The sequence below is a fragment of the Panthera leo genome, chromosome B4, assembly GCF_018350215.1.
Source record: "Panthera leo isolate Ple1 chromosome B4, P.leo_Ple1_pat1.1, whole genome shotgun sequence".
NCBI lineage: Eukaryota > Metazoa > Chordata > Mammalia > Carnivora > Felidae > Panthera > Panthera leo.
Window position 1 is genome coordinate 48,840,642 of NC_056685.1, and position 25,225 is coordinate 48,865,866.

General features: G+C 37.2%; 1 protein-coding gene across 4 annotated transcripts in view; it reads right to left on the reverse strand.

The window, feature by feature from the left end:
• EPS8 (epidermal growth factor receptor pathway substrate 8) overlaps positions 1–25,225 on the reverse strand; it is a 188,601-nt gene that overhangs the window by 95,242 nt on the left and 68,134 nt on the right. The window contains exon 1 of one of the 4 annotated variants that reach the window (XM_042945903.1): positions 11,710–11,811. The exons of the other annotated variants lie outside the window; for them this stretch is intronic. The gene's annotated coding sequence lies outside the window, so the exon portion shown is untranslated. Of the gene's footprint in view, positions 1–11,709; positions 11,812–25,225 lie in introns of those variants that run through there. 4 annotated transcript variants of the gene reach the window in all.

Below are 25,225 nucleotides of genomic sequence, written 5' to 3' on the forward strand. Positions count from 1 at the left end.
TCAATTGGAAGGGTGCGAGGGCAGTGAGAGAGCATTCCAGGCATATGTAAAGCATGGTACATGGAAGGACATGAGCTTCAGAGAACAGGGAGATATTCAGTGTGGCTGCAATACAAGATGTATAGAAAGATAATGTAGTTGAGAAAAGCCTGACGCCAGATCGTGAGGGGCCTTGTAGAGCATGCACAGAAATTCAGACTTAATCTTTATGGAAACACAAAATCATATTACTAATTTTTAATTAAGTATGGGGGCATTTTGGAGGACAGACAAGATTAGGAATTAAAGCTAACTTATTTTAAGGAAATTTTATCAGTTTCTTTCATTCCTATGGGAACCATCTCAACTGTATTCTGTGCTAGATATCTTTTTGGAAAAACTAAGATTCACCCATGTCATTCCCATAACTTCTTCAAATCTGAATTCTCCAAAGAGAAACAGGAAGATAATTTAATCTAAAATATAGTACAAGGACACAGCCCACATTTTCAACAGTTACTAGATACACAAGAAATCCACTGAAGTTGCACACATCCTGTTTTAGGAAAGTTCATTTTATTTTATTTTTTTAACGTTTATTTTTGAGACAGAGAGAGACAGAGCATGAACGGGGGAGGGTCAGAGAGAGGGAGACACAGAATCTGAAACAGGCTCCAGGCTCTGAGCTGTCAGCACAGAGCCCGATGCGGGGCTTGAACTCACGGACCATGAAATCATGACCTGAGCCGAAGTCGGCCGCTTAACCGACTGAGCCACCCAGGCGCCTCAGGAAAGTTCATTTTAAAAATCCAGAGAGTAAGAGAACTGAAGGTTGTTTTTGTTTGTCAGCCATTGAAAACATTCCTTTAATGAAGTGGCTTCTGTGGAAACCCATGGCAGAGCTCCTCAAAAACTTAAACACAGAATTACCGTGTACATTGTAGTAGTCCCACTTCTGAATATACACCCAAAAGAACTGAAAACAAGGACTTAAACAGATGCTTATATACCCATGTTTACAGCAGCACTATTCACATCAGAAGAAGGTGGAAGCAAGCCAAGTGTCCGTTGACAGGTAAATGGATAAGGAAAATGTATATGCACGGAATGGAATATTACTCAGCTTTCAAAAGGAAGGAAAGACTGGTACATCCAACAACACGGATGAACCTTGAAGCCATTATGCTAAGTAAATAGGCCAGTCACAAAACAACAAATATTGTATGATTCCACTTATATGAGGACCCAGAGTAGTCACACTCATTGAGATAGAATGTAGAATCCAGGAAGGAAAAAAAAAAAAGAATCCAGGAGCTGGTGGGGGGGGGGGGGGGGGAGAAGGAGGGAGGAAAAAAAGAGTAGTCGTTACTGTTTAACGGGTACAGAGTTTTAGTTCATGAAGATGTACACTTAAAGATTATTCAAGTGGTAAATTTTATGTCATGGATGTTTTACACAATAATAAAAAATAAACCTGAGGAATGAAAAGACTGCGTCATGTCGGCAAGCCCATCAGGTGTGGCCACCTGGTCCACTAAGGTGAAGGCTGTAAATGAGGATGTAATGGAAGCATAAAGAATTTACATGTGGCAAACACACTTGTAAAAAAAAACTTAAAACCATCCTACAATCTTGTGTGTGTGTGCATACATATACACATATGTATGTATTTTTTTATTTGAAATACACTAGATTATCATATACTCCACTTTAATAAAGATCAAGAGACAAAATTCCTAATCTGTAAGACCAACAAATTGGAACTGTGTTTTGGAAACAAACAAACAAACAAACAAACAGCACTGATCAAGTTTTCACCAATCCTTGTTACCATCAGCGCTAACATGATTTGGCAGTCCCTCTCACAAAGGCCATTTTTCACCAATCCTTCACTTTCTTATTAGTCAAATGGAGTAGGGCTCCACGGTCCATCCTGACATAACCGATCTCACAGTGTGTTGAGGGGATAAAATAAGACAAGGTACACATACAATTACTTTCAAAGTTTAAAATGATTTGGAATCGACATGCTCCTGTACAAAAGGATCATCTGACTTATGAGATGGCTTAAAGAGTTTTTTTAAATTTCTCTGCATTTTTCACTTTTTAATTGAACTTTTAAACAATTTAGTAGGCACAGAAACTTTGAGGAAAACAGGCATTGAGCAATAAAATATATCAGTATTCCAAGGGCGGGTAAATTCATACACATGTATATATGTGCACATATACAACCGACCCTTGAAAAACACAAGTTTGAACTGCACTCCACCTATACAAGAATTTTTTTCAATAAATGCATACAATACTGTAAATCTATTTCCTCTTACTTATGCTTTTCTTAATCACACTTTCTGTTCTGTAGCTTTATTTATTCTAAGAATACAATATATAATACATATACAAAATTTCTGCTAATCAACTAAAGGCTATTAGCAGTTAAATTTGGGGACAAAGTTATATGTGGATTTTCTACTCTGCAAGGGGTCAGTACCCAAACCCCCACATTGGTCAAGGGTCAGATGACATATTAAATATACATATATTAAATAAGATGGCTTCAAAGGTCTAGCTTTTAAAGCGATAAGGAAGAAAATATTTAGATTTTGCTTTTATAATGAATTAGTCCATTGCTAAGTATCATACCAAATATCAATAGGAATTATAAAATGATGTTAACAAAAATTGTTAAGATTCATTTAAAAGGCCTAAAGAACATGCCTGTACTTTTGGTTAAGAAAATTGTCAGGAAATTGATGCCTTAGGACAAATCAGTTGTTACCTGCAATAGTTAGAATATCCTCTGTTCCTGCAAATGAGCCCAATGGCACTGACAATATCTAACTCACTAATTTTAATACTCAAGAGAGAATCCATCTAAAATAAACATCTAAGAGTTTTTCACATGCCAGTACTGCCAATTCCCCTCCCAACATATCCTTTGTAAAACTTGTATTATCTCCAGGGGGCAAGGGGAAGAGTCTTTTTTTTTTTTTTTTTTTCTCACTGATAGAAATGAACTTAGAGGTCTTAGTGAGTACTTACCTCATCTGCTGTCCAGTATTTCTCTTTTTGTAAGGAAATAGACTTATGACATCCAGTAGGGAATGCCTCAGATTTCATATTAAACCCCCAACAATGTGATACTATTAAACTAAAGTTCACTGAAGTTTAAGCTTAAGTAAGGCATACGCAAGTGGCATTATGAAATTGTTGTATAATCAATTGTACGTGTGTTGTTTTTACCACTTAGCGGCTATTTTTTTTTTTTAACTCAAAGGCCATCATTTATGAATAACCCTGAAATGTTTTCTTTCCTTCTTCTCCAATTCCCATTTACCTTCCCACTTAAAGTCATCCTCTCTTCCCTTAATTGTCGTAAACCTCTATTTTACCTCCAATGCATGCTTAATATTTTGTAAAATAGTCCTTCCGTGGTTACTACAACTTTATATCACAGACCTGGGAAATACGCAATCCTCTCCCCATCCTTTCTACTTTATAAATTCCTCAATGCACTCAAACCAATAAGTGAAATTATCTAAATTTAGAAGTCCAAATATGATTTTGAAGAAATAAGCTACACAAATAATAAGCATTTGAGTATTTAACTTTTTAATTAAACCTCTAAGCCTGATGATCATGTGCTATTTGGCCACCAGTGATCACCCAGAGAATCAGGGATCACATGTTCTAGTAAGGAACACCCTTCCCTTAGGCTGGTTATTTTAAAAAAATGGCAATATTCATTCTAGCTCAGATTTATTCCTGATGTTGTAATAATGCAAATGTACTTTCCTTCTCAGGATCAGACCCAGCTGAAACAGTCTACATTCCTTTTTTCCTGCTTTTTCTATGCAGACTCTTGGTCCAAGTTCCATTCAGACCCTCTGACCGTAGTTACCAAGGTTTGGGACATCTGGGCTGCAAGTGACCTAGGATAATCTGGGATTACCAACAATCTGAATAGTTTGATGTAATTACGTAGGCTTCAGAGAGAGAGTAGTAGCCTTCATCCAAGGAATCCCTATACTCACAATTATACCATGAATTTCCCAGTGAAATGTCCATTCATTCTTTGTCCATTCAGTAAATCTTCCTAAGGGCTTTCTATGTGCCAACAGATACTATGCGTATGAAGCTGGGTATACAAGGAAGAACAAAACACATATAATTCCTGTCCTCAGAGTCGTTAGGAGACACAATGACCTTCTTTGATATTCCTTTGAATATGCCAAGCTCTTACCATCCTCAAGGCCTATCATTATCTGTCTGGAATAATTATCCTCTTTGTCTTTGCCTGACTCCTGCATTGCAGCTTAAATGACCCCTCTTGGGATGTCCTGTCCGGACCTTCCAATCTATATTATTAGATCCCTCATTGCATGTTTTCACAGTACCCTGAAATCTTCTTCATAAGGCTTTATAATTAGACTTATGGGCCAATATTTGTAACATGAGCTTTTCAAAAATAAATGGCTGCCCAGTATACTTTCTATTGAAGCAGAATAAACTTCTCTATTCTGTACTTTATATTGAAAACGTTTTAAGTCTCATCTTTCTTTTAGGTGAGTATTATTTTAATTCTTTCAGGGGTGCCTGGGTGGCTCCGTCAGTTAAGCGTCCAACTTTGGCTCAAGTCATGATCTCACGGTTCGTGAATTCAAGCCCCAAATCAGGCTCTGTGCTGACAGCTCAGAGCCTGGAGCCTGCTTCAAATTCTGTGTCTCCCTCTCTCTCTGACCCTCCCCCATTCATGCTCTGTCTCTCTCTGTCTCAAAAATAAATAAATGTTTAAAAAAAAAACAGATGAGTCTTGAATTTTTTCTTTACACTTTATCTCTGTAACTGCACAATTTATCCAAAGATCTTCCTTCATTTGCAAATTTTATAATAAAATTACAATTCTTCAAACAGTCCTATTTTTTGTATGTGAAACTTAAATGTTCTGTTTATATTTGAGATACTAGCTAAAGATACTACAAATGTCCACATATGATATCTATTTAGATATTTTCAAGCCAGAATTCTGAATAGTCTATACTCAACTTTTAGCATTTTCTTATGTGGGAGACCCAAATATATAGGAATCCCACTACTCATTAAGTGTGAAACTTTAGGTTTACTTAGCTTCTACAAGCCAGGATTCCTCACTTAAAGTAGTTATAGTATCTGGGACGCCTGGGTGGCTTAGTCGGTTAAGGGTCCAACTTTGGCTCAGGTCATTGTCTCAAAGTTTGTGAGTTCAAGACCCACATTGGGCTCTGTGCTGGCCTGCTTCAAATTCTGTGTCTCCCTCTCCCTCTGCCCCTCCCCACCTCTCACTGTCTCTCTCTCCCTCTCTAAAAAATAAATAAACATTAAAAAAATTTAAAGTAGTTATGATATCTTTTAAGGGTATGAGAAATAAATATAAGGTATACAGAGCCCCTCGCAAAATATTTTTAATAAATATCAACTCCTTCCCACATATGAGGGGAAAAAAGGCACATGTTCAGAAATGTAGCTATGAAATATAATACCAGTTTCCATTCCCTAATCTGATTTCCTAAAAGAGAACAATCTAACTTTTTTTTGGACTATTTTTCAGGTCAGGTGTTGACAAACTTTCTATAAAGGGTCAAGTGGCAAATATTTGGGGCTTGTGGGTCTCTGTTGATAATTTTTTGTTTTTAATAATCTACTAAAAATGTAAAAACCATTCTTGGCTTATAGAAAGAAAATAATCTATTGGTCAGTTTGCTAATCCCTTGCTCTAAATACATAAATACTCATCAATTCCACCCTTATTTATCCATTACCTGTATAATATTTAGCTTTTAATCAACACTCAACTGAAGAACTACTCTCTCCACTATTCATCAATGCTTCCATTTAACAAGTAGGGATTAAACACTTGTGTCCGTGTTTCTATGTAAGGCCCTGTGAGGTAACTGGCCACATAAAGAAAAAGTGACTAAGGACAAGCAATAAAATCAGTACAAATAAAGTCTTTTGAAAGCATCCTTTAGCATAACCTCTCTTTTTCCTCTTTTTTTTCTCCCTGAGCCTACTACTAATCAGGATTTATAATATAGCTATTTTATGCTCATGACCTCAGATTTCTTGTGCTATAACCTTGTATCAAAACTGGTACTGATTTTAGTTCTTTTATGAGAATCTGATTGGGCTACCCACGACATAGAGTGAGAATCCCCTCTGCTCATTCTCCATTGGGCTCTCATCTTTCAATTCTAACATACTGTTACAAATTTACCTCCTTTTTTTCCAACTTCCAAAGCAATTATTTCTCCTTCTATTCAGCTCAGCCTACCTCCTTATTGCCAACTGTCCAAATTTTCTCCCTTTCTATATATAAACTCCAGAAAAAAAAAAAAAAAAAAAAAAAACCCTGAATTAGGTATTAGAATTAATTTCTGTTATTGTTCTGCCTCTGACAATCTGCACATTTCTTAGCCTGGGCACCTCAGTTTCTTCAATTATTACAGGCATTGAAATAGCCCGTGATGCCAATCAGACACAGTTAAGAAGCGTAGAGGAAATAACACCTGTAGTTTATTAATTTATAATCTACAAAGTACTGTGACAGACCACTAAAATCTAAGGCTCGGAAGTCAGACCTGATTCTAGAACTGGCTCTGCCCTTTATATTTATGAGTTACCTACCTTGGGCAAGTTAATTAACCCATCTAAGTTTCATTTTCCTCATCTGTAAAATGAAGACAGTAATAACACATACTTTATAGCGTTTTATGACGATTACATGGCTAAACTATGTCAAGCGCTTATCACAGTGCCCAGCATATAGTAAAGGCTCAAAAAATGTTAAACATAATTACTCTTATTTAAAGGTAAGATATATTTTTACTCCAGGAGGCCACCGGCTCTTGTATTTATTTCTCAGTCCCTACCTGCTTTTGAAGATACCCATTTATGTCCACTGATAAATTTATGCCCTTTTTTGTAAAAAAAAAAAAAAAAAATCATTTGGTATTTTGCTCTGTCATGCTGTGTCCCTCCTTACAGGGTCTATTTAGTTTCTTTCACCATCAAAAGAGAGGGAAGAGGAAGAGCAGAAATGAAGGAAAAAGAGAGGGAGAACCATCAGTTTGCACTCTGTAGGTTAACAATTAGGACAAGCATGTTCTGTTATAATGCAACACACATATTCCTAAAAATCATGATGCAATTCAAAATCACATCATTAAAACCACAAGGCTTATGGAGAAAATGGGGTTAGAAGCACAACACTCAAAAACTCTGTCAGTGACACTTCATAAAAAAAAGGAAAGAAACTAATAAAGATTGTAGCAGTTTTACATATGTTAAATGGTTAAAAAAAATAAAAACCACAATAAACATGGTACCTTACCTTGAAAAAGACCTGAAGTTTGCTTGTGGAATTGGCTGCCACAGGGTTACAGCTAAGTAAGTTATTGTGAAATGGAGGGAAAAGGGTTATCTGAAATTGGAGAGAAAACTATAAAAGATATGGGTGTGTTTGCAGTTCATAGCGTACAATGAAGTGAGGTAGCTGGAGATGTCCGAGGACTGTGCACATGCATTTTGTGTATTCCTATGTGGCTCAGGTCAACCAGGTGGAACTTTCGGTGTTCACCTACTATTTCTCAGATAATATCACACATGAGAAGTGTGAAATTTACGTTATCCTCAAACTGTTCCCTAGTACCAATAATGTAGGAATAAATTCCCATTTTCAAAACAAGCATTATAGAAGAACTGACTATTCATTCCCAAACTACAGACTCATGATTAATGTTCTCTGACTCAGAACTCTAGTCACGATCTACAAAGCCTGTGTTACTCTTCAATTTCCTATTAGCCCAAAGTGTTTATCTAGAAAACGTTGTTCTTTCTTCGTCAGTATTAAGCCATTAAACATGATCTAAAACATTTCTTAACTGCATCTTTGACTGTTCCCTCAGCTTTCCCTTCTGGGGACAGCTCGGATTCAGACAGTTATGTCACAATTGTTTTCTTCTCTAACTGACCCCCTATCCCCAAATGTCCATTCCAACAGAGGAATAAAATGTCTGGTGGTAACACGCTGTCATGTCATTTCATTTATTTGCTCACCAAATATTTATGAGTATTTCCTGAATACAAGGTAACACAGGAGAAACATGATGAAACCACCTCCAACCATCCTAGTAAGAGGTAAGAGACTTAAGTAATTCAGTGGATCATTTAAAGTTGGTCGAGGCTATACAGGAGGGGTAAAATATTATAACACATGTAAAAATAACTGCAACACAAGACAGAACATGAAGCACCTTAAGACAATGCAGAAGGGGCACCTGGGTGGCTCAGTCAGGTGGGGATCTGACTTAAACTCAAGTCATGATCTTGCAGTTGTGAGCTTAAGCCCTATTTCAGGCTCCCTGTTGTCAGCACAGAGCCTGATTCAGATCCTCTGTCTGGCTCACTCTGCCCCTCCCCCACTTATGCTCTCTCAAAAATAAATAAAAAAATTTTTTTAAATGCAGGAAAAAAAAAACCAGATTACTTTCAATGTTGGAAAAAGGGACCAGGAGAAATTTAATGGGGGTGATTAGCAGACCTTATGGATGAGTTAAATTTTGATTATGAGGGAAACGATTTCTAATTGCTACACGAATAAAGAAAAAGGCAGGAAATATATAATAAAGCATCAAGATCAAGACACGTAGGCCACAAATTAAGATACATGATGACAAATAATAAGTTCTATAACAAACTTTGAATTTTATCTGATGGAAAATGGGAAAGTCACTGACAATTTTTAACCAGAAGAGTGTAATTTAACCAGAAGAGTGTAACATCAGTGATGAATGAGCAAAAGGGAGCCCAACTGGCCTTCACAAACCCAGGCTTTGAAATAAGTGAAGAGACTTCATTCAGAGTCTTTGGAATGCCAAGTAAGAGCAGCAGGAGGGCTTTCCCAACAACAATCCCCAGCTTTGTGTCCAAGATTGATATTCACAGCTCTACTTAATGGATCCTAACTGTGTCATTTGGTCTGGCAAATTTTTAAAAATAGTGGCATAAAAAAATTACCTGCAAAATGAGAGGAAAGTATATTTTTGGAAACAATGAGGGAAAAAAAAGAATACAACTTAAGAGTAATAATAATATTAGCAGATATTTAAATCTGATCATTAGATCATATAATTAAGAAAGTTAATATGGTTTTGAATTACATCTAAATATCTGACACAATATTTTTTTAGTAGTCAAGAAGCTGTATATCAATGTTCTCCCAAAGCAAAACCTTCTTGGATTAATGTGCACATAAGGTCTAAGGCAAGTATAAGAAACACATGTTCCATTTCAGCTCAGATTTTACATCACTAAGTACAAAGAGCACAGTATTTCACATATTGCTTTAATACCTTAGAATATATATTAAGAATTAAAACTACTACAAGTTTCTTCTAATCATGTCCCTGAATCTGTTAATGTATTCTATACAGCAGACAGAAATGCCACAAATTTTAACTAAAATAATACATTTTGATTAGCTGAAAGTCCACTTTTCAGTGTTTCATGAAAAAATTAAAAATTAAAAATATACACACGGGGGGTACCTGGGTGGCTCAGTCAGTTAAGTGTCTGACTTCAGCTCAGGTCATGATCTCATAGTTTGTGGGTTCAAGCCTCGCGTCAGGCTGTGTGCTCGCGTCAGGCTGCTTTGGATTCTGAGTCTCCCTCTCTCTTTGCCCCTCCCCCGCTTGTTCTCTCTCTCTCTCTCTCTCTCTCTCTCTCTCTCTCTCTCTCCCCCCCAAAAAATAAACATTAAAAAATATGTATATATACATACACACACACACAAGCTTAAACTCTAACAGAAAAAAGAATTTTAAAGAATAATTGTTTAATTAAATTAGAACTTTGTTACAGGGTAAATGATCAAAAGACTATATGAAAATCTACTTTGTTATATCATCCGCACAAAAATTTTACACAATTCAAGTAAAGTATTATTTAAAAATCTAAAATATAATGAGCTAATTTTTGTCTGCTTAAAACTCTTCATGCCTACCTTGATGAATTAATGCAACATGATTTCTCTGAAAAATAAACTAAAAAGGAAACTTCTCTATACAATTTATTTCAGAATTACACAGAAAATGAGTATAAACATCTTATCCTTCCCAAAGTCATTTTCTCCTATATGTAATTTACTTAAACTGAAGAAAGTATTTCCAAGTCCATCTGCAAAAAAACAGAAACCACTTTTAAAACTAAACTCCAGGTGGGGCACCCAGGTGGTTCAGTTTTTTCGGCTCAGGTCATGATCCCATGGTTGGGGTATCAAGCCCCATGTAAGGCTCTGCACTGAGCATGGAGCCTACTTGGAATTCTCTCTCTCCCTCGCTCTCTGCCCCTCCCCCACATTACATACCATTCCGAGAGCATATATAAAATTTATACTGAGCATGACACTGACACTTGCTTTAGAGTTCACCCTGTAAAGCTGACCAAAGCTCTGCAACAAGGTTAAGAATAACTCAGGTCATAAACATTCCACGGAATCTCACCTATGTATGCTACCAAACAGTTGCACATTGTGCTTATATGGGAAGTTTAAGTTTGTGGTGTAGATGACATTCCTTATGGTATAGAGTCTTAATAAATAGCAGACACATTAGAGAAAAATCAACATATTCAAGAATGTACTTCAATGGATCAATATAGGCATAATAACCATGGTACCTGAACTCAAGAATACACTACATTTCCCAGCACCAAAACAGAGATGTAACCGGTTATTTACTTTTGTTCTCTATCTAGTATACTGTGATACAATACTATTAACTCTTGTTTTTAAATAGTATAAATCTTGGCCTTGCACTTAATTACTCGTAACATAACAACAAAAAGACTCCTCCTAAAAAAAATTAAATGTAACAAATTGATAAAAGCTACAAAAACATCTCTATGTAAGAATTATAGATAGATAGATAGATAGATCTATATATAGATATTTCACACTAAGCTCAAATTTTATACTTAAAACATAATCACATGATTGAATTTTTTGGAAGAGTTTTTCCTTAAAAATTTCCATTAATTGACTATTTAAATGTTTACAAGTTCCATTAATATACACAGGCTCAGGGGAAGAAGAAAAAAAAAACTTTAAATACACATATTCACTACAGTTTAGGTCCCAAGCAAAATGTTTACACAGAAATTTGGCAGTGTTAAGTCTGTGGACTCAAAGCCAATAACAACCTAAGAAAACTGAACTTGGTTAATAAGCAAATTTTCATAGTACAACTGACATTGTATAAACAATCCAAAGCAGTTAATATTTATAGGATAATCACAGTATTTTGCCTATCAGATTAACTTAAAGTAATTTTTAAGAAAACTTCATATATTCTATCTGTGCTTCCCCAACTATTAATCGTCAACAGATTTCTTCTCACCTACAATTTATGGGGGAAAATGATTCTCTTAAACATATGACCTAACAGAAAGAAATCCTTTAAAATCCCCCAGAGGCAGGAGGCAGGAGGCAGGGCTCTGAGGAGCCCGAGGCACCAATTTCAACAAGTTCAGAATCCACTTGGAATACCAAATGGGAATTTAAGAAATTGTCAAAAGGCTAACTGGGACTAAAAAGTATTACTGCGTGGTTCAAGGTCTATATATATCTTCTAAAATAATTATGCCTTTGAGAGCCCTCCTTAGCAAAGTAAATATTCACAAAGTCAAACTTACCTACTCACACAATCCAAGCAAGACTCCTCTAAGCGATCCGCCAGGCAATATTGAGAGGACATTCCTCTCAGCTCACTCTGGGTGCCAAGTGACCTTCGGCATATCAACAGAAAGGGTGGGACTCTAAGCTTCAGTTTCGGCATTTTACTATAGTGAACAAAGTTTCTCCTCTGGTTTCTCTAGGGCGTTAACTAAGACTTCCTCTTCTTGTTAAGTAAGAAACACAACCACTTCATTTCCAACTCTTCCCTAAGGTGCTAAAGTAAAGCTGTAAATGGTGCAAATAATAATAGCTAACAATGACTGAGAACTTAAGATGTGCTCCAAACTAACACCATACAGACAGACACTATTATTATTCCCATTGTTAGGGGTGGAATCTCAGGAACAGAGGTTAATATGTAACTGGAAGAAACTCCAGGTACAGCAATGTGGCTAACTGAGCTAATGAAGACCTTCCACTGCAAACACACAGAAAAAATGAAAAAGAGTGTAACAAATTTTAAAAAGAAATAACACAGCTTCACTTACGACAAAGAAAATCCCCTGGTGCTACACCAAAGCTAGAACCAAGGGCCAAAGTGGTATGCACCAAAGTAAATACTGCCAGTTATGGCCTCCAGAAATGACCACAGGAATCACCTCAGCGCTTCGGCCTAACTGAAATTAGTAAGGAGATGCCCTCTCAAGCAATGAGATGGGAAGAAAGTATTCTCTCTGAAGAAGAGTCTAGATTTCTGGCCCTGCTTTTCCTCAACACAGGATACCACCTACCCAACTGTACCCTGATGACCATGTGCAGGCAGAGAAAGAGCTCTCAGACACACAAGGTATAAAGTTGGTACTGAGATCCTTTCAAAAAACCAGAGCTATTTTCAAAAGGCTGCAATCACAGTTAAAAAATGATGCAGGGAACAGGACAAATCCACCCACTGTCTTAGTAAGACTTCAAGACAACCTGTCTCTGGGAATCTGGGTAAAAGCATAGGGGAAATGCAACAACCAGAAATTAAAACCCTACACCTGTGTCACAACAGTTCTCAAGTCTAAATCTTATTTGTATGAGAATCTTCAAACTCAAAAATTGAGATAAAATTGGGTCCGAGGCTTGTGATATCCCTGGAGTATCCAGAAGAAATGAAACCACTCTAGAGTAACACTCTATAGGCCACATGGGACCTCTATAAGCTAGAAAAACTAAACCAAACAACAACAACAAAAATCTCAAATGAAGATAAGCCTATAATTTAGAAATTACAAAACATGTAAGAAAATGATTTACTGTGATTGAACATTAACAAACCAAACAGGGGCACCTGGGTGGCTCTGTCCATTAAGCATCCAACTCTTGATTTCGGCTCAGGTCATGATCTCACAGTTCACGGGATCGAGCCCATGTCAGGCTCTGCACTAACAACATGGAGCCTGCTTAGGATTCTCTCTCTTCCCCTCTCTCTCAAAATAAACAAATAAACTTAAAAAAGAAATGGGTATACACACACACACACACACACACACACACACACACACACGTGTGTGTGTGTATACACCAAATAGAAAATACAGTACTCAACTAATTTTTTAACATGAAGATAGAAAAACAAAGCATAATTATTAAGAGACGGAGGAAGAAAAAAGAGCCTATAAAGAATAGGAAACAGAAAAAACAAGTAGGTTTTACAAAACCATACAAAATTTATATACAAAGACATGCATATTCTCTACATAGAGCACCCTGAGTTTTCATCAGGTTTCTGTAACTTAAAAAGAGAACATTGTTAGTATAGATGGATAGAAGTTTAAAAACTTACTTAGACAATAAGCAAAGCAGGAATTCAATTATATGGCAGGATCTATTGCACACCAACTTTCCCTCTCTACCATTGATGACCACTCTGCCCTTGCAATGCCCCAATCCTGGAAATCCTGACCCATCCCCCAGGCCGCCGTGAGCCCTCTCCAGCACCTGTGCAAAAAGGACAGAGTGGAAACTGTGATGTGCCACTCAGATCCCCTTTCAGGACTGAATGATTTATCCCCCTGTTGAACGGCTGCCAGCAGACAGCCTTCAGCTACCAGCTCTCTTGAGAACGGCTTTGGCTGAAGATTCTTCTCACACAAGTTCATGCTCCCTTTCCAGGGCAGCCCACATTCAAAGACAGGTGGCTGCAGGGAATATAAAGATGTGGCCCTCTCTCCCTAATGGGGGACAATGGTGGAGAGCCATCCTGGCTTCAGAACTCCCCTCTGGGTCAGACCTCCATCAGGACTGCACAGTAGCCTAATTTCCCTTCTGCCCAATACTGGTATCTCCCTTCCCTTCCACAGGGGTTGATCCAAAGAGCACTTTTTAAGAAACTTCTAGCACACTAATTTCCATCTGAGAGTCTGTATCCTGGGGAACCCAGACTGCAACAGAAGAGCATCATAAAAAAAAAAAAAAGGACAGGATATGGGGCAGCACTATGAAAGGAGTGATAGTGAGAAAGGGCGGCCTGGGTGGCTCAGCTGGTTAAGGGTCCGACTCTTGATTTCAGCCCAGGTCATCATCTCACTGTTCATGAGCTCAAACCCCACATCAGGGCTTGGGATTCTCCCTCCCTCTCTCTCTCTCTGCCGCTCCACCACTCGTGCATGCTCTCTCTCAAAATAAATATTTAAAAAAAAAAAAAGGAGAAAAGAAAAATAATAAAACGTTGAAACCAATGAGGAGAACACCAGAAAGTACTAATATCTCTTTGGTGAGGAGACCAGTAGGACAAGGGAAAGACTTTTTCAAAATGAAAATATAATCATAAAATTCCACAACACAACATTTCATAACATCTCAAGGGTATACCAATTCCAGTGTGTCTTTGTGAAGACAATACCTCTTAGGTCCATGGGTCTGCTAAATGCCAAAAATGTTGCTGCTTAGATATAGGCCATTTATTCTTCTAAGACAGTCACTTTCCTAACAGTAAGTTAACTGGTACATTCAATTCCCTGCTGGGGGGCAAGTTTACTAATAGAGATGTACGTGTACAATTTCCAGCTTCCTTCAATAGTCATGGGAAAATGTGCAACAACCAAATCTAACACATTCCAAATACATGTTTCTTATGGCTACTTCTGGTAAATGCCCTATCTTCTAAGGGTGAGGAAATCTACAAATCCCATGAGCCCTGTTTATATTTACCCCATGTTCCAAGTAACAGAATTCTGATACACCTTTTGGTTCTGAACCACCAGTAAAGATGTTAATGACAGTTTTATAAAAGGTTAATCAGGTTCAGGCTAGTATATAACTAATCATTATTAAGAATACTAATAGGGGTGCCGGGTGGCTCAGTTGGGTAAGTGTCCGACTCTTGATTTCAGCTCAGGTCTTGATCTCAGGGTCATGAGTTCAAGCCCTGTACTGGGCTCTGAGCTGGGCATGAAGCATACTTAAAAAAAGAGAATATTAATAAAAAAAACTGCATGGACTATAGCTATATTCATTCATATGCACACTAAAGGATGTCAATGACACGGGACAAATCCAAGCAAGGCTCGTGGGTATTTGACTGCCTCACCCTTCTAAGACAGGGCAGTGTACCAGAAGTAGCCATTAGAAATATATTTGGAACATAGATTTGGTTGCCACATGTCTTCCGTAACTATTAAAGGAAGCTGGAAATTGCACATACACACACACACACACACACACACACACACACACACCCCTCTCTACTGGTGTCCCTGCCCTACATTCCACACTTTGTAACCACAAATACAAAGGCAGACAAGATAAAATGTAGCAAAATGTATCAAGACTTTCAGATTCAAAATGACATGAAGTCATTAACATAAATTATCAGGACAGGCAAGCAGAACAGATCAACAATGTCACAATACATTCACCTTGGAAATATGCAGAACTTCACTCTCAGTTTCTGTACACTTCATTCGCGGTTCCTCATCTGTCTTTCAGCACTTCCTCTCCCAAGAATCACAATCTGCTTTGTTTTCTGTAAACCAACCCTTCTTCTTCTAACTTTAAAACTCTCATTGGAAGTAAGAAACTAACATGTTACTAATGAGAGAATCCAAAAGAAGTTTCTAAACTCTAAATTGCACATTGCCAAATCTCAGTAACATGCAAGTTAAGCTAGCTAAATTCATATGGGTAGAATGATCAACCAAATCCTTTAACAACTTATCTAGATATGAAATAGCAGTGCAATATAATTCATATTTGGGGAGAGTCATGTAAGATTATTAATATATCACAGGCATACAAAAGAGCAAATATGCATGGGATGTGAATGAGATGAAGAACCAACTTGCTCATATTAAAAAAGATTAAATGATGGGGTGCCTGGGTGGCTCAGCTGGTTGAGCATCTGACTTCGGCTCAGGTCATGATCTCACGGTTTGTGGGCTCAAGCCCCGCGTCAGGCTCTGTGCTGACATCTCAGAGCCTAGAGCCTGCTACAGACTCTGTGTCTCCCTCTTTCTCTGCCCCTCCCCTGTTTGCACTCTGTCTCTCTGTCTCTCTCTCTCTCAAAAATAAGTGGATATTAAAAAAATTAATAAAAAAATACTAAATTTTAAAAAAGATTAAATGAGTCTCTATCATTTTGGAGATATTGTTTGGACACAGAATCTGGATTAAAGGTGAAAAACAAACAAAAAAACATAATGGACACTTCTTGGGATGAATAAATATAAATAGCAGGACCAAACAATATTCATTGTTTACATAAGCTATTAGAAGAGTGGTACCATAATTACATTTTCAAGTCTACAGATGGTTTGAGTCTCCAATAAGAGAAGTACGAATTTGAGAAAAATGAACTGCAAAATTAGGTAACAGGGTATATATAAGGGAACAAAATGGTAGTTTCACCTTAAAGTAGCAAAGTTTAGGTACATACTCAGGGAAACACCACACAAACTCATTTGATTATGGATATTGTGTGTCAATTTTCCACTTAGGAATCCCCATACAGTTCCAGGAAGTCACACCCTTATTTGACAACTACAATCAAAAAGAAAAAAAAAAAAAAAACACAAACATTTTTTAATGGTGAAAACAAAAAAGTGATGTCTCATTTCTATTCAAGTCCTATAATCAAAGACAAGTAGTAAAGTGTAAAGACCTCAGTACTAAGAAACTGAAGGCTTGTGTTAAAGCATCACCTCTGCCACTTAGTAGCTCTATAACCTCAGGCAAGTAACTTAATCTCTCTCAGCCTCCATTTCCTCACCTGTAAAATGAGATCAATGAGACAAATTGGTGAGCTCCCATTCAGATCTATTCTAGAACATTCTCACAGTTCAAATTTAAAAACAGAAAATCTACTTAATTAGATTTTGGCTAAATCACTGTAAATGGCAGTTTTACACTTTTCAACAGAAAATGGTAAATTATCAGAAAAATTAAATCACCGAATGAATAGTCAGGAAATCTAATGACAAATGAGGAAAAAGTATTAGTTGCTATGAGGACATTTGTTAATTTACCTCACAAATTACGAAATAACACATTTCAGAGGCCCCCCAATTTCTGCTAAAAAATTCCAATTTAAATACAGACTCTTCTAAAACAAATAGGTATAAAGAATTTCTGGGAGGCAGGAAAAGTGGAAGCTTTTGGCATGTAGTACCAATATTTCCTATCATTATTAAGATTTCACTCAGAACTTCCTTATTTCACCTGACTCACATGGTACTAGCCTTCATAATTGACTCAGTGAATGCATATCAGAAGAACTAACAGATGTTCCTTGTAAAACGGCATTTTGTAAACCTATATCATCCTCCAAACCTTTGTTTTCCATAAAACGTTACTCTCAAAAAAAAAAAAAAAAAAAAAAAAGATACGAGTACTTATTTTATTAAATAATAAAGTGCTTCTGGATTCTTTCATCAGTGCTTCTGGATTCTTTAGTGTCGTTTGGAAAGAAAATGGCATTTCATATAAGCCTACTGATGCTTTCTAGAGTATTTTTACCATAACTCTGTAATACAGTCAAGAAATTATCACATTAGCCATATAATGAGACTCAACTGCTCTTGAGTATTGTAATCATGTGCTATAGCACTGGGAAGAAAGGGAGGGAGGAAGAAAAGGAGGGGGGGGGAATCAACAGATACAGAAAACAAAGGCTCATAAGGACCTATCTTATCAAAAAATAAGAAACGCCCAAGTTTAATTTCAAAGCATATACCTACTGAAATACTGCAAAGAACCATCACATATACACTTCAACAAGTTAACTGAGCAAGCAGGCTTGAAAAAGTAAATCAGGAAGCATTACAATACAGAAAGAAATGCATGTTTTCAGAGCAGCAGTTTAGAAAAAGCTGGAGAAATAGCTATCAGAATGACATAGCTTATGTCATCCTTCAAAAATAAAACGTGCAATTAAATTTGCACATCAAATGATCCTTAAAGCTCATGTGTTACCAATAAAGAGGGGCGGCAGAGGGCACTTAAATCAGACAAGCTGTGTCAGTGGCACATAGTACTGTGGTCATATAAAGAGAAGCCATTACAGCAAAGCTTTAACAGGATCTGAAGTGGAATGTCACAGTGAAACACCGATATTAAACTGCCAGAGGCTATATTCATTTCAAAAAGTGATTTAACTTCTTTGAATATCACCAGGCTAGAGTCTGCACAGGCAGAAGAATATATAACTACATGGCCTTTGGCTGAAGTGTTAATACGTTGCAAGTTTACCACGGTTGAGCAAAATATTAAGGATTACTTTCAAGTTTATTTCTCGTCAATAAAATATTGATCCTCCAAAAAACTTAAGCTTTATTTAATCTGCAGTTTCAAGACCTTCGAATGACAATTCTAACACTAGTATCTAATTCCTCTGTATTTGGGAGATGGACCTATGGAAAAGAGGTTAAATAAACCCATGTCAAGAGGTGAAATGTTATGGTCCAAAGACCAATGGGTTTGAAACCTAAAAGCTTAATTTTTTCCCCTGGCTCTATCATTTAGTATCACATGACCTTAAACAAATCATTAATGTAGGCAATAGAACATAGTTGTAAAAAACTCAGGTTCATGTGCAAAACAGGTACAAACACCAGTGCTATTATTTACAGCTGTATCACTTTGGCCAAGTTACTCCACCAAATCTATCTGCTTGTCTATGAAATAAAAATAATAGTATCTTCTTCAGAGAGACTGAATGAAACAATGCATAAAAGAGCACAGTGTAATAAAGTGGTTAAGTATTAAATGGTGAGCTTAAAGAACATCGCTATTTCTCTTAGTTTTCTTTACCTTTTAAGTAATCTACCTTAGATGTTGTCTTAGAATAATTTCCTGTGCTCCATGTTGTCTTTATCAGGTCACTGGTTACTTAAGAAAACTGAGTTCCCTCCATTATTAAAAAAAGTTTGTTCACAACTAGGTAACCTTCTGTATTTGCCTTTAAAATCCTCTTTCACTTTGGTCAGACAGATAATGTGACCACAGGTCAATGATCTGTGACCCTATTTAGTCAACTAGTCCAAACCTTTTGATATTTTTGACAAAATTCCTAAAGTCTTGTTGACATCAACTTGATTGTCAGGTTATCCAGAGGGCCCTTGGAAAATCTTAAAGGATTTGTATCTCATCTTATGCAAGAGAGATGTTAATATAATTAGGTTTGACATGGGAAAGACTGAAATAAGAAGTGGTGGTAAACATTCAGGTTATGTTTTATGGATACATCGTATTAAGATAGGTATTCCAGAAGTCACACAAAGTTCATAGAAATTTGTCACCACCCTCTATCCAATTATCATCTTAGATTGTTGTATACCATAGAAATAACTAATTTTCCTATCAAATGAACTCTCATCAGAATTTTAACCGTACCAGGGTGCCTGGGTGGCTCAGTTAAGCATCCCACTTCGGCTCAGGTCATGATCTCACAGCTCGTGAGTTTGAGTCCTGCGTCGGACTCCGTGCTGACAGCTCAGAGTTACTGTTCTGCTCCGATTCTTTCCTAAAAGTGTTTACAATCATCTACTATGAGAATGCTCTATGATGGTATCACTTGAAAAACTTTGACACTATGCCACTGGAATGGGTAAGAATTTCCAGAACTGATGTAGGAGCTGATAGACTCGTAAACCTGTTAACCCAAGAGCAAGCAGAGTAAGAATTAATTATAAGGGACTGAATGGACTGATATGGATGATTGTAACTTCTGTTTGAAGTAGCACTTGTTCTTTAATGTTGTGTTTTTCCAATTTAAGGAAACCTTTTTCTCTTTCCTTTTGAGCTACTTATAACTCACAGCAATTTGGTAAATTATACTTCTGTAAACAGAATTGAAGCATTTCTCTTTTCTCCCCAACTCATCTCTCCAGAATTTGAGAATTCTTACTGAGTATTCTTATTTTCATGGCAATATAGTTATTTGCATAAGTTCAATAAAAATCGGTCCTCCTTGTAACGGGACACAATTGTAAACATTGCTTATATTAGAAAGGCTTTGACTGGAATGTCATATTTGAAAATGATGTGCACAGAATCAGATGTGACCAGACAGCTTCAAGGAACTAAGGTTAGCTTTAAGGAGCCAATGCTTATAAAGCTACCCTTCTAAAAACTACCTGGTAGCTTGCTTATAGGATTTCTGCCTAACAGGTGGGTACCCTTACTTCCTAGCCGAATCCAGGAACCTCAGGATACTTGGGGGATCTCAAGAACAGAGGACTTTACTCACATTTATAAGTGTTACAGGCAAAATCTGACAGTGAGTCACTGGCTGAGTCTACAAGCTTCAAGAGCCTTTTGAAAGTCCAATCTATGATTCCTCATTAGAAGTTCCAGCAAAGCGGGGGTGCCTGAGTGGCTCAATCAGTTAAGCAACCAGACTCTTGATCTCAGCTCATGATTCATGAGATTGAGCCCCACATCAAGCTCTGTGCTGACAGCGTAGAGCCTGCTTTGGATTCTGTCTCCCCTCTCTCTGACATTCCCCTGTGCGCATGCACTCTCTCTCTCTCTCCCTTTCCTCTTTCAAAATAAATAAATAAACTTAAAAAAAGTTTTGGCAAAGCAGACTTTTAAAAAGTATATATGGTCAACCACTATCCTTGCTGCACCGATATGATCATGCCAAGTTAATGAAACTAGACTCATGTGGCAAACAGATTGGTCTTACTTAAATTATCTTTGATAGAAATGAGGGTGACTATAAAGACAAAAATTGTGTTTCAATGGAAAACTACAGCATACCCATGTGGGTGTTAAATTCTAGTCCTCTTCATTGTCTTTAAGGTTTTGTTTTCTACCTACAAAGTAGATGGGATCCTGAATTCTTCTAGTCTCCTCCAATATCTAGCTACAATTCTCCAAACTAATGTTTCCAATTTTTCTCCCACCCTTCTGACTTGGAATTACTAAAAATTAAAACTGCCTTTTTCCCAAAGCCCTGCAAGTTGAAGCTGGACAACTTGAGATCAATTTCAGAGAAATCACCACAACAACTCATATATGGACAACCCTTCCTGCCTACTGCTATGTGGGCCACTCAGAAAGTTCACCAGAACACCTGATGACATCACCAGAGACATTCAAACTGCAAACCAGGAAAACCTGCCAGGTTACTACCATCTGCTCTCACCCTATCTGAAGATGCTTTGAGTCAAGCATCTATAAATATTCTTGATGACTAACTGCCCTCTGGACTCAAAAACCACATTCATTGGTTAATGGTTTGTTCTAACCATTAACCATTAACCTTTTCTTTTTCTTTGGTATCCACAGAAATGTCCAGGACTGAGAAACTGGTTCAACAGATAATCTACTAAATCAGTTTCTAGACCTTGGAAGTTCTTGGGGGAAGTTTCAGATAGGGGAACAAATGACATGTTTTAGGACAAGCTAACCCTAAAATATGGAAGCTTGGCATATTGGATATTTAGGGTAAAGGAGTTTGAGAAAATGGAAGAAGCAGGAAGATCACTCTGACCTTCCCTGGCCCTTCTCTCCTGAAATAGGTCATAAAACCCTAGTGTGAGAGATGCCCTCCATTCACCAGGAAGAAAGGAGCATCCTTATCTCTGAAGACAAAGGGACACTGAGAAGAATCAGAACAAACAGGCTTTGCTAAATCTCCTCCAGTTTACTATATTTATCCCATACTCTTTATTCTATCATATTCCTCCATAACTGATCAGTTTTCATCTAACCTAGATAAAAATACTCAGGCCTCCTTTTTCCTTTCTTTATGAAGGCTCCTATCTCATGAAAACCTTCTATTAAATAAATCTGTATTCTTTTCTCCTATTAATCCTTCTTTGTCAGTTTAATTTACAGATCCAGAGACCCTAAGAGAGCTGAGGAAAACTTTTTCCTCCCCTACACTCCACAGATGCTATACTTATACTCTCATCAAAACTATATGTATATCACTTGTAAAAATCTATCCCAATTTGAAGGAGAAAAAACTTTTTATGCCATTCTTAGTTCAGCAGTGATCTTTCACTAAAACCTTAACCTCAAATTTTTCTTGCTGATTTTTCACTTTTTCGTTGAGATCAATAGGATTCATTCTGTTAGCTACCAGCATGGGTTTTTTTTATTATGTATGTACAAGACACAAACATGCATAACATTTTTCCTCTAGACCAAAATAAACATACACCTTGCATTGAGGTTCTCAGTGTCAAGTTCTAAGTTAGAAAACTATAATGCAGACCTATTCTACATCTATTAAAAAAAAAGAAAAGATAGTAGGTTAGGTCTTTTGGTACTCTCAACAATGTCAGTCAAAGAAAGACAGATGTATGTTTTCACTCATATGTGGGACTTGAGACAACTTAATGGAGGACCATGGGGGAAGGGAAGGGGAAAAAGTAGTTTCAGAGAGGGAGGCAAACCATAAGAGACTCTTGAATGCAAAGAACAAACTAAGGGTTTATGGGGCGGGAGCAGAGGAGAGGGGAAATGGCTGATGGGCATTGAGAAGGACACTTGTTGGGATGAGTACTGGGTGTTGTATGTAAGTGATAAATCACGGGAATCTACCAGCAAAACCAAGAGCACACTGTATAAACTGTATGTTAGCTAGCTTGACAATAAATTATTCATATATATATGAAGAATATCAGACATGATTCCCTAAATTAACAACCACATTTGTGTATCTTTTTATAAATCTGATACATGTGGTAAAACTTTCTTTATATACCTGCCTAGATTATTCTAATTACATTTAATCCAAAACCAAAAGTGCCTGTTGACCAACTCCCAAGTTAAAATCATTTTATACTGCAGGGTATCTCTGTGGTTCAGCTGGTTAAGGGTCCAATTCTTGATTTCAGCTCAGGTCAGGATCTCAAGGTAGTGAGACTGAGCCCTGTGTTGGACTACAGGCTGGGTATGGAGCATGCTTAAGATTGTCTCTCTCCCCCAGGCACCTGGGTGGCTCAGTTGGTTAGGCATCCAACTTCGGCTGAGGTAATGATCTCACAGTTTGAGTTCCAGCTCTGCATGGTGCTTGGTCCTTGCTGACAGTGCGGAGCCTGCTTGGGATTCTGTCTCTCTCTCTCTGCCCCCGTCGCTCTCTGCCTCTCCCCAACTCGCTCGCGACCTCTCTTCTCAGAATAAACTTAAAAAAAAAAGGATTCTCTCTCTCTCTCTCCTTCTTCCTCTGCTCCTCTCCAACATGCACACACACTCTCTCTCTCTCAAAAAAAGATCATTTTATACTGCAGAAGAAAAAACTTACACATTAACTTAATGCTAACTCTTAACCTCTTCCATCTCAACGAGGGCACAACTTAATTTTTACTGCAAACACAGAATTCAATTTTAAGATAACCAATATGTTGACTGTGCTAGTATTAAAGCATTATTTCATTTCTGTAAGGATGCCTGTTGTCATTCTTTCTTAACTTCCTACTGACTTTGAATATTACAGTACTCATTAACAGAAAAGCTGTATGGTTTCATAATAAGGAATCAAAATATCACCCAAGGGTCAGTCAGTCCCTCTCTAATGCTCATGAACTTTCAGAACTTGGTGTCAAAATATAATCCTTATCCAAGACTCCTGGGATAAATCGTGCACTTCACATGTATGGTATTGTCTCAAATACCACCAAAAAGTCTCCATCAACTGACTTCGACATTAGAGAAGGACTAAGATGCTAACAAGGCAGATTTTCTGACTGTCAATAAGTTTTGGCAAAAGCTTTCTATATCTTTAAATACAGAAATTAATTCAAATCAGCAATAATCCTACTTTAAAATTTGGCTGCTATAGCATAATAAGTACATGTTGAATAGGGGGTTACATGGCTCTTTAGATTTTTACATGCATCTTGTAGAAAGACACATACATATGCATAACTCCCACACAAAATTTTCCTGGCTGGTCTTGCTCCATTTTGCAAGGGGGCTTGTTTACAGACAAGCCAGTATCTCCAAGGAACAGATACTACTTTATTGTTAAAACGTATCAGTCTTCAAGGTTTCCCCCCCTCCCAAACTAAAATACCATAAGATGCATTAGAATAATGAGTCTTATATCATTTTGATTCATTTAACAATGAAATAAAATTCGATGTCAAAACAAAAAATCACATAGGCATCCTGTTAGGGAACATAAAAAACATCTACTTTGTTTACTTCGAGGCAAATACTCTTCTGCATTCTATTAGGATACCACTAGCCCAGGGATCCACACCAATAAATCAGGATAAACCAGCAGATCTTATACTTACCTGCTAGATCTCCAAACCAAGTTCATTCACAGGGACTTCCAGTAATTACAGCAGCAACATGCTTTATCTCTACCACTAGCTTTGCAATGACTGAAATCACTCTCAGAGGATGTGTGGGCACACACAGTATATAGTTTACATAGCACTTTCACTTACGTTATTAATTCTTTGACTTTTGTCACCTTATCAAAAATTATACAATGGGGTTACACTAGCAACTCTTAGTCACACAGTTCCTTACCCACTACTCGGTACTGACCTTGGACTTCAGACCTGTAGAAATCTCATTACAACAGCCCTGATTCACCAACAAAGAACAGAGAGATGAATGAAGAAAAAAAAATACAAATGAGGGGGGAAATATGAATTTTAAAAATTCATAAGCTCTGTCAATAAACAGTGTCTTAAACATTTGTTGAAATTTGTCTCAGGTGAGTACTGAAGGGGAAGGAGAACTCTTCCTTTGTCCCTTTCCAGGTTCTCCGGCTGGTCTAACAACAAATTGACATAAAACGGATGAACAGGAGAATAACAAAATTAATTCATACATATGGGAGCTCAAAGAAACATGAATTTCAAAGAAATCACCAAAACAAGGAGATTTTACATCTTTTAGACAAAGAAAAAGTACATTCGTGAGGAAATGACAAGACAAAGGGGTTTGTGCTTGTGGTAGGAAATTAGTAAGGAAGCAGTAACAAGGTTTGTTTATACAAGCTTCTCAGACTTGAATTCCCTCTCTTTGGTAAATAAGGATGCTTTTTACTCTCCAGGTGCAGGGGGGGTACCCTTCACA